The 9,911-nt window shown below is 41.8% G+C and overlaps 1 pseudogene; it reads left to right on the top strand.

The window, feature by feature from the left end:
- The first annotated feature begins 6,085 nt into the window (after positions 1–6,085).
- Positions 6,086–8,106, top strand: LOC141167285 (serine/arginine-rich splicing factor 9 pseudogene; annotated as a pseudogene).
- The last annotated feature ends 1,805 nt before the right edge of the window (positions 8,107–9,911 follow it).

Raw genomic sequence — 9,911 nt, 5'->3', positions numbered from 1 at the left:
CACCAGTTCTCTGGAATGCACTACCCCAGACTATGCATCTGATACCTAGCCCCCATGTTTTCAAGTGTGCTTTAAAAACCTATCACCTCAACTCACTAACCTAACTTTCCCTTGTTCCCTCCTTCTAAATGTTATTCAGAATCTGCGCCCTTCTTTAATTCATATGCCTCCACACCCTCCATGCATAGGATAACTGTACTTGATACTTGATAATTGCACTTAAACATACTTGCTGATGACCGGATCATGCAGCTTTATATAAAAATCCCTATTTATTATAATTACTAAACCTGAAATAACAAGAACTTTTCACCTATAGTGTCCCCCCTATTCCCTTGTAGACTGTAAGCTTGCGAGCATGACCCTCACTCCTAGTGTAACTGTTTAAACTGTCTTACCTTGTATTGAATTTATTGTCTGTATATGTCCCCGCTTAATTGTAAAGTGCTCCAGAATATGTTGGTGCTGTATAAATAAAAATGATTATTATTATAGGCTAGGTCATCACTATCATACCAACAGACAACTCATTTAATATATGTGTATTTTGTCAGTATTTCTTACTAATCTAGTAAAGAGATTTATATTTTTGCAAAACCTCAAAATCTGTTAATTGATTAAGTTGAAATATTTAGTTCATGTGAATTGTTTCCAAATCTCTACCAGTGGCATTTTATTCTAATAGCTATCCTGTATCATCTATTTCTCTAACATATACAGTATATTATAATTATATATGAAAGTAAGAGCTAGAGGAGCGTTGCCTTAAAAATCACTTTTCTTTATACAGAAATTCAGTTGGACATTTCAATTAGAATCACAGCTCAACACTCATTGGTGTTTAGATGTCTCTTCATATGCTGTTACAGTAGTCCAGTAATATATGACTCTGAGAAGACAGAAGATGCTAGTACCAACTAACCATATCACTAAGCAATCCGACCTTCTAAGGGCCATTTCCCTATAGCTGTTCTATTAGCTCAATTTAAAGGCCACATTACAGCTACAGACACCAGTGCTGCAAAAGTAATACTATTTTAATCCAATATTACAACAATAAAATCATTTTTGACACAGGCATTTAGTATAGATAAACGTATCTAAGCTAAGTGCATGTCCTGTAGAAAAATATTATTAAAATATACCCAGGCTGTCAGATTATTTTGTCTTCTCCTAATGTTCAACAAAGTAAAAAGTATTTGGTTTATTACATTCACTCTTCCGTTATGTAGCTAGCCCCTTTGGCTGAAAGCTTTCATGGATGATATTTGTAGTCCTCTGTGTAGAATGTACTTTTGCTGACAGTTTCAATTGAAAAACATTGACAGCTATACTTTGTATGAACCTGATAATGTACAGTAGTACAATTTGTCCTAAACTGAAAATATCAGCATCTCCCGGGAGGGATGGAGCTAGAATTCACACGTCTCAATCGTAAACCATAACATGCCCTCCACACCTTGTCCACAGTACTTGTTGGCTTCTCCTGCAGTTATACAGTACTTCTTGTGATTTTCATGAGTCTGTATATTTTTATGTCAAATAACTTATCCACATCTACTAGTCTATTTTGAAGGGTTGACTAGTATTGACTTTTCACTGTTTTGTCCACATTATTCATGTGACTACACATTTGTATCACCAGGCAAATGTACAGTCGCTGTAAGGCCACGTTCACATGTTCAGTATTTGATCAGTATTTTACCTCAGTATTTGTAAGCCAAAATCAGGAGTGGAACAATCAGAAGAAAAGTATAATCGAAACACTTGCATTAGTTCTGCATTTTTTACCCACTCCTGGTTTTGACTTACAAATACTGATATAAAATACTGCCATGTGAACATGGCCAAAATTGTAGATATTAACAAGAAGTGGCACTCGAAAGCAGGAGAAGTCAACAGTAAGGCCACGGCCCCACTATCAGTATTTGACTTGTTTCTATTATATCTTTTCTCTGATTGTTCCTCATCTGATTTTGGCTTCCGCTCCTGAGAAAAAATAACGACCGAATACTGATAGTGGGGCCATGGCCTAATAGTTGAAGTTGTGTTTTTTTATAAAGAGGATAATGATGCAGTTCTGTTTCAGAAAAAATGAATCCTTATTAGAAAGGATCGAATTTGCCAAATTGAGTGGAATTTACAGGGAAATTCGATTTGCAGAAAAATTATTTGATGTGAATTAAATGTTTTTATTATGCTCTGGGGTCTCTACAGAAAGCCTAGCATGAAGATGGTTACAGTGGTAAGAAGATGTGACGAGGACGGTATTTTGTTTCTTTGTCTTTTATTTTTTGCAAGTCCTCCTCTACAGTCTAATTCAATTCTACCTGAATAAATTAGCCCATTACTAGTTTTAACCCCTTCATGGCCGTTAAAGGACCTATACATCATGGTCGGGAAGGGGTTCCCGACCTTTGACGTATAGGTACGTCATGGCGATAGTGCAAGAATGTACAGTTTCTAATGCTAAAATTTGAGAAAGCTCCTCTTTAATATGGATGTGTTTTATTAAGATTCAATAATTTAATAACATGTCCTATTCCCTAAATGTATTAACAAATCTCATAATGTATCTTAATTTCATGTGTCCTTTATCATGACCGTGAAAAGAGACATGAGGGAGTAGAGATTTAAAAATAAAATGACTCCATATTTTGAAGTCACATTACAAGGTCCTTAAAAATAATGCAAAAAATTATATTTATGAATATATTTATATTTTTTACTAGAAGCATAACATTTCAATTTTTGTACCTTAGTAATTTCCTGCTAATTATTATTGTACATCTTGAAGTTTTACATTGTGATTGATAATTTGTACATTACATATTCAATCTTTATGGCTAATATATCAATATATATGACAACAAAAAGGAGACTTCAGAGAAATACAGTAATTCCCAAAGGGCAAATCTAAATGTGTGATAAAAGTTTCTGAGGCAGTATACAATAGAATCAGGGATACTGATTTTAATGCTGGGCCACTTTCCGGGCTTCTTGCTGTAGTTTGGACAAAATCGCACTAGCAGAACTGCAGCAGATAAAAGTTATTTTATAAAATTTGTGGTGATCATGCGGGGCACAGAAGATCTGCCAACAATTGCTGCCGGGTACTCAGCTTAAGTTATAGCCGAGCTCTGGCTTTTATGGCCAGGAGCGGTGCTCTCACCGCCCTTAGCCATTTAAACCCCTAAATGCAGCGAATGACTTCGATCGCAGCATTGAGAAGGCTGGGAAACATCGGCACGCCCTCGAAGTCATCGGGAAAGCCCAATCGTAAAGTAAAAAAGGGAAAAATAAATGAAGATATATTTTAAAAAATCACAATGAATAAACAAAAAAAAATAAAAAACATCGAACAAATAAATAGGTATATTTTTGTAAAAAAAAAACATCAAAAAAAGTACACATATTTGGTATTGCCTTGTCTGAAAAGACTCAACCTACAAAACTGTCACACTAGTTAACCCTTCAGTGAACACCAAAAAAAAATTAAATAAAAAACTTGGAAAAAAAACTATGCTTTTCCATCATACTGCCAAACAAAAAATGGAATAAAACACAATCAAAAAGGTGAATGAAAAAAAATGGTATCGCTGAAAACACCATCTTGTCCAACAAAAAACAAGGTGTCATACAGCTCTGTTAGCAGAAAAATAAAAAATGTATACCTCTCAAAAGATAGTGATTCAAAAACTATTTTTTTTCTATAAAATAGTTTTTATTGTGTAAAGGCGGCAAAACAAAAAAAATACCGTATTTTTCGGACTATAAGACACACCGGACCATAAGGTGCACCCCAAATTTTGAGGTGGAAAATAGGAAAAAATATTTTTTATAAGATGGGGGTCCGTCTTATAGTCTGAATAGGTATCTTACCTGGGGGGCGTTGGAGCGAGGGTCACAGGAGGCAGGGTCCTTCAAGAAGCCGGCAGAAGTGGGGCCTGGGGCCTATGGTGGGGCCTGGGCCTGTGACGGGGCCTGGGGCCTGTGGATTGTGGTGGGGCCTGGGGCCTGGGCCTGTGGTGAGGCTTGGGGCCTGTGTTGGGGCTTGGGGCCTGTGGTGGGGCTTGGGGCCTGTGGTGGGGCCTGGGGCCTGTGGTGGGGCCTGTGGTGGGGCCTGGGCCTGTGGTGAGGCCTGGGGCCTGGGCCTGTAGTGGGGCCTGGGCCTGTGCTGGGGCTGGAGCCTGGCTGGGGCCTGGTCATGGGCCTGTGAGCGGAATGCGCTGCTGTCCGGTGGCTGCGACTGTGCAGCGGTGCGGCAGAGCGGTGGTGGGTGCTGCGGTGCGGATTTCCGGTGGCTGCGACCATCTTCATGAAGCTGTGATCCACATTTTCCTGTAGATCACTGTGCACCCACCGCTGCTCTGCCTCGCCGCCGCAGCGCTGCACATTCACTCTGCCTCGCCGCCGCACAGCCGCTTTGCCTCGCCGTCGCACCCACCGCCGCTCTGCTGCATCGGTCCTGTTGCCGCACTCACCTCCACAAGTATGTGGTAAGGTTCGGACCATAAGACGTTCCCCACATTTTCCTTCTAAATTTGGGGGAAAAAAAGTTCGTCTTATGGTCCAAAAAATACGGTATATAAATGTGGTATCGCTGTAATCGTACTGACCCGAAGAATAAAGCTACCTTATCACTTTTAAAATACGGTGACCTGCATAAAAAAAAAGAAAAAATTCCTGAATGGTTGGATTTTATTCATTCTGCCTCCCAAAAATCTGAATAGAAAGCGATCAAAAAATGTTATGTGCCCGAAAGTAGTAAAAAAAAGAACAAGTCCTCACTTGACTCTGTCGGCAAAAATTTGAAAAAATATAGCTCTCAAAATATGGCGATGCAAAACCTTTTTTTTTTTGCAATAAAAAGCGTGTTTTAGTATTTGATAGCAGCCAAACATAGCAAGATCGATATAAATCTGGTATTTCTGTAATCGCAGCCACCTAAAGAATAAAGTCATCTAATCACTTATACCGCACGAGAAACGGTGTCAAAAATAAAAACAATTATTGACCTGCTGTTGATTTGTTCATTCTGCCTCCCAAAGAACGGAGTAAGGCTCGGCTCACATTTATACTGAGCTCTAGGCTAAGCGCTTACACTGAGGTATCCGAGTAAATCTCTGAAATACGTGATTTTGATGGAACCCTGGTGGAAGATTCCATATAATAAGGCAGACAGAGACACTTTGGACTCTGTCCTATGATTCGGTGCTGTCTGCCTTTTCAAGCGTGCATAAAAACGTGATCAGGGACAGTATTGTACACCTCTGAAAAGAAGACACTGCTGAACAGAGGTCAGACAGATTCCAGAGTAAGGTTTTTGCCTCATTACAGTGAATGGATCCCTGGGGGGGTTTTCATCTGAATCACGTCATTTGGAGGTTTAGATGAAAGTGTTCAGTGTATAGCACATGATAAACATGATCCAAAATGTTATGTAAAATATTCCCAACAAAAGTCCTCACTCAGGTCTGTCAAATATCAGTAGAAATATAGGGGGCTTCCAAGTTACTGGAAGCATAAAGACTCTAGAAAAGCACTATGGCTCCTCTGCCCCCAAAAAGAAATTTAGCGAATTCTGCACTTCTAAATCCAAATGGCCCCTCTCTTCTGAGCCCCACAGTGTGGCTAAACCACATTTAACGTCCAAATGTTTGGCATTTCTGTAGCGATGAGAGCCCATCCGCTTAATTTAAGGAGTCCATGTCTCTAGAAGCACGAGCTGGGCAAAATGTATGGGCACTACAATTTTAGGGTACTACAATGGCAGATTTGCAATTTTCACTCAGCAACTCAGCCTCATCCACTACTGCTTGTTTCTGGAAAACACACATGGAGTCAAAATTGCCACCTCACCTGTAGATAAATTTCCAGATGGTTTAGTTTCCAAAATGGGGACACCTGAGGGGGGATTCTTCTCTATTGGCACTTAGGTTCTCTGTATATGGAGTCCACAAACTATTCTATGATAATTTGTTCTCCAAGCTCAAATACCGCTCCTTCCCTCCCAAGTCTCACCATGCGGCTAAGCATTACTATACAGCCACATCTTGGGTATTATCAATTTCCCCCTGTGAAAATGGATAATCTGGTTGTGAGGAGCTGGCCACAGACTTTTTCCAGCACGGAGCACCGGTATGTCGACCTTAGATTTGTGTTTATTAGAGATTTGCTTGTTCATCAGTTTAAGTGCACTTATTTCACCTGGAAAGTGTTCAGCTTCAAGAATCAATGTTTCCATTCAGTGACAGTAAGCAGAGTGAGACATACCAGCTGGATCTCATGTATACATAAGGCCTAAATTAGCATTTCTGTCCTGCATCTGGTGGGGGCATGTGTGTCTTTGTTCCTCTCTGCAGGTGGCATCCCAAATACACAACCCTGCAGAGAGGCTGGAGACTCAGCTTCTGGAACATTCTTTGAGCTCAGGAAGCAGAACATGTCTTGGATATATTCATGGAACAAATTATGTTCAAGCTCGCAGGTGACTTAAAATAATTTTTGATGGATAGAAAACCACTCAGTCTGGTTAAGGCTTCAAGACTGGCTGATGATTGGTCTTCACGGCTATGTGAAAGGACAGCCCCAGCGAGTCAAGAACAGGGATTTACAGGGAGGCCAGTGAGACCCATGGACCGGCGAGAGGAGGAATTGTGGGGATTTCGGACTTCCAAAGAGGGGGAGGTTTACCCACCTCCCAACTATGGCCCGCATTGGAGGGTTAAGCTGCCATAACTGTGGACGCATGGGACACTTTGCCAGGGAATGGCAGGAACATTATAGCCCTCATCATCTGCATTTCCAACCGGTGAACATTGTGCTGCAATAGGGCTGGAATACTAGGGGAGAGAGTATCCCACTACCCCGACTTGAAGAGGAAGAGGCATATGTGGTATAAGGATAAGTGTCCAGGACTAGATGGCACACCTCAGCGACCATGAACCAGCATCTGCAGCTGGTCTGGGTAGAGGGGTCTATGACTCCGCAGCTTTAGTCACATTGATCAAAGAACATTTAGTACCGGGCCAATGTATTGTTCCCACCATCCATATGTTAGTCAACGTAGCCGGAGGAGAATCTCTGAATATTCAAAGGGCCCGACTATATTTAGACTGGGGTCACAGTCATAGAATCTTAGATGTAGGAGTAGATCAGCACATACGGTAGATGTGTTTCTGGGAAACAACCTAGGATCAGGGTTGGTGTGCCACTGGGCTAATGTCATAAACCAAAGCCAAGGACCAGTTCCCACAGCATCAACTGAGAAGGAACAGAGCAATCTCAACATGCCAACTAACCCCCCGCCAGTGGTGAGTAATGCACAAAATACAATGACTGTTGCATTGAAGGAACGTGACCTGGGAGAGGTAGATGACATCAGGGAGGAGACCGAGGGACTTCAGGACACTAGTTCTTCCATTAGCCTAGTCAGCCCACAAATTGTCCCCCAGGGCACTATTTACCTGGCAGCCAAGTGACCATCACCCTGGATGGGGGTCAGCGCTCTGGGGACGGGTGCATATATGTGGGCAATTTACCAGCCGATGTACAGGAGAATGAGCTGGAGCAGTTGTTATGGGTGGATTTGTACCATCGAGATGAAGAATCGCAGGAGGAGTGGCGCCGCACCGTTTCCCTTCAGCAGCTTTCAAGATCCACGGGATGCAGAGAAGGCCGTGTATGGATGCAATAGTTGCGAGTTTGGTTCTTGACAGTTACGTGTGGAGTTTCCCCGGTCAAACCAACGATCAGGGGGTGGATATGGAGGACCCCATGGAAGGAACAGGCCTCCGACTTGGTGAACTGAATATAGAGCCCTCGTCTCAGGGCTTCCCTCCAACGAGGAGTTGGCAGGATCTAAAAGATCATATGAGAGAAGCTGATGATGTTTGTTAGGCTGATGTACATAAGGATGGAATGGGGATTCTGCCGTTTATTTGCAAGGAAGACATGGAATATGCTTTGAGGAAATTCCATGATGCAAAGTTTCGTTCTCATAAAGGTGAAACCTCTTACATCGGTGTCCATGCTGAAAAAGTGGGGGAGCAGTGTGAGGAGCTGGCCACTGACTTTTTCCAGCATGGAGCAGTGGTACGCTGATCTAATTTCACCTGGAAAGTGTTCAGCTTCAGGAATCAATGTTTAAATTCAGTGACAGTAAGCAGAGAATGACATGCCAGCTGGATCTCACACATACATAAGGCCTACATTAGCATTTCTGTCCTGCATCTGGTGGGTGCATGTGTGTCTTTGGTCCTCTCTGCAGGTAGCATCCCAAATACACAATCATCCAGAGAGGCTGGAGACTCAGCTTTTGGAACATTCTTTGAGCTAAAAGCAAATATTTAAGAGGGGGTGTAAAAACTTCTGCCCATCTTTAGGGTTGATCCCAGGATAGGAAGAACAATAAGCCACATGTTTTAGTGAGGCAATTGGTGCAGTGACGCCAAGGGGCGAGGATCTGTTGGTGAGGTCCTGGTGCCCCTGTATGGATATCCTATGTAGATTGGAGATGGGTTTCTGGCTAGAGTTTTATACACATGCTACAGTCGTGAATATCTATCGTCTGGATGTGAGGAACTATCTTATGGATTGTTGTTGCCAGCTGGAGGGGGAGACATGTGGTACGGTCATGTTATGGAGCATGGACTGTGACTACAGACTATACTGGCGGGAGATACAAAAGCTGTGGGCCAACCAAAAATTGGGAGACAGTGGGTATCTCCTTCTACAGGGGCAGTGATCTATTGACCCCAAGATGGGTTCTTGTGCACTAGGGACATTGCATTTGACCATCTACCCAGATTTGCTGTCTATGGATATAAGGAATAAAAATAGTTGCATTGTTAATCTGCCTAGGTGAATATTACAACCCACAACCTCAAATCTTCACACTGGGCTAAATTATATTTTTACCAGAAAAAAATAGTTTTTTTCCTTCACTGCCCAAAGGTATAAAATTCTGTGGCACACCTGTGGTGTCAATATGATCACTCTTAGATTAATTCATTGAGAGGTGTAGGTTGCACCTCAGATGCTCTTCCAGTGGGTCATGGCACACTCAAACCATAATCTGCATTATAATATGACGCTCCTTCCCTTCTGAGCTTTCCACTGTGCCTGAAAAGTAGTTCCCGATTACAAATAGGGTATTGGTGCACTTGTGGAGAACTTGCACAAGAGACTGTGAGGTCCATTTTTTCCTATTAGCCCTTATAAAAATTAAAAACCTTGGGCTAAAAAATACATTTTAGTGAAAAAAATATAATTATTCTTTCTTCACTGCCGAATGGTATAAAATTCTGTGATACACATGTGGTGTCAATATGATCACTGCACTCCTAGGTAAATTCATTGAGAGGTGGCGTTTCTAAAATGGGGTCATTTAAGGAGCAGTGCTGTTCTGGCACCTCATGGTCTCTGCCAATGTGACTTGCAGCCTCAAACCATTCCAGCAAAATCTGAACTCCAGTAAGGCGCTTCTTCCCTTCTGAGCTTTCTACTGTGCCTCAAAAGTAGTTTTCGATCACATATGGGGTATTGGCATACTCAGGAGAAATTGTGTATGGTTCATTTTCCCCTATTATCCCTTTTGAAAATTAAAAACTTGGGGCCAAAGCAACATTTTAGTGCAAAAAAATGGCAATTTTTCCATTGGCTCATCCCAATGTTATACAATTCTGTGTATCATCTAAGGGTTAAAAATGCTAAATAAACCCCTGGATGAATTCCCCAAGAGGTGTAGTTTCAAAAATAGGGTCACTTGTGGTTTTTTTCCACAATCTTTTCCAGCCAAAATTGTGCTCCAGAATTCAATTGGTCCTGCCGTGTGCCCAAACAGTAGTTTTCTACCACATATGGGGTATCAGTGTACTCAAGGGAAATTGCGCAACCAATTGTATGAT

This window comes from Phyllobates terribilis, unplaced genomic scaffold (assembly GCF_046119375.1).
Source record: "Phyllobates terribilis strain yellow unplaced genomic scaffold, ASM4611937v1 Scaffold_11__3_contigs__length_659146591, whole genome shotgun sequence".
NCBI lineage: Eukaryota > Metazoa > Chordata > Amphibia > Anura > Dendrobatidae > Phyllobates > Phyllobates terribilis.
This window is presented reverse-complemented; position numbering and strand designations above follow the sequence as displayed.